Source organism: Propithecus coquereli, unplaced genomic scaffold (assembly GCF_000956105.1).
Source record: "Propithecus coquereli isolate 6110/MARCELLA unplaced genomic scaffold, Pcoq_1.0 Scaffold336, whole genome shotgun sequence".
Lineage (NCBI taxonomy): Eukaryota > Metazoa > Chordata > Mammalia > Primates > Indriidae > Propithecus > Propithecus coquereli.
This window is the reverse complement of record NW_012149019.1, coordinates 160,512-161,622: the sequence shown is the minus strand read 5'-3', so window position 1 is coordinate 161,622 and position 1,111 is coordinate 160,512.

Here is a 1,111-nt window from a genome sequence, read left to right as displayed (position 1 = left end):
TACTCTACAGTACATTCCCATGCATTAGACACTAACATTATACCACTTTTAAAAATGAAGAATTTGAGGATATCTATAAGGCTGGGATTGAACTGTGAACTCAGGAAGTTTGGCTTTGGTCCGGGGTCACTGATCCTACACATGACACTGTCATTTTCTAACATATAAATTTGAATTACATTATTTTATGTAGAAAATATTTCATAAAGCAATTCAAATTTCAAAATTGGTTGTAGGATAATCTTAGAGAAATTAACTGAATGCCTACCTACAGAAGAGTGGAGTGAGTGGGATCCATACCTTTCCCTATGAATAACAGGATTATTCTTTTACCCCAGGATGAAACACTTTGAAATGGGATCTTAAATCAGTAAAAGTTCTACCCAAGGTGGGGAACTGGAAAGGGCAATAGAGTCAAAGTGGAATAAATTCACCTCCTTACAATAAACAAAAATAAATAAAGGATATAGATAATAAGCATAGCTAGACCCTCACACAGCTAATATGATTGACTACTAAACATTTCTGTAATTGTTTCTTGCTCTTTCACTACATCCATAGAACCTTCCCTTAGACAAGCAATTGACACTATACAGGTCTCAGTTCAGGGAGGGATGAGTTTGGCCTACTTATCGGCACAGAAAACCAGTCTACTAATTGAACCACTTTTTCTTTAGAGCTATAAGCAAGAAGAAGGGTTTTTCCCGTACTTAAGGCAAATTAAAAGCATGAAATTTGAAAAATAGGAGGATGTGCAGATGGAACAATTGAACTCAGAGGAAGTAGAAATAAAGCGGGAAACAGAAGACAATTTGAAAACATTTCAAGAGATCTTGGTGACTACTGAATCTATAAAATTGCATACTGTAAAGTTAAAGTTGCAACCAGAAAAATAAGGTCTTGGAAACTGAAAACACAATATCCAAAAGGAAGAAAAATCAATAAAATAAATGAACAACAGAAGCTCTAGATAAATATGAAATCCATGTGTTCAAAAAAGTAAAAAATAAATACAGACATTCAAATAAATTTTAGAACAGATGAATAAAAAAGTGATAAAATTTCAAGGTAGAAAAAGGAGCTTGAGGAAATTCAATATTTGATCCAGAAT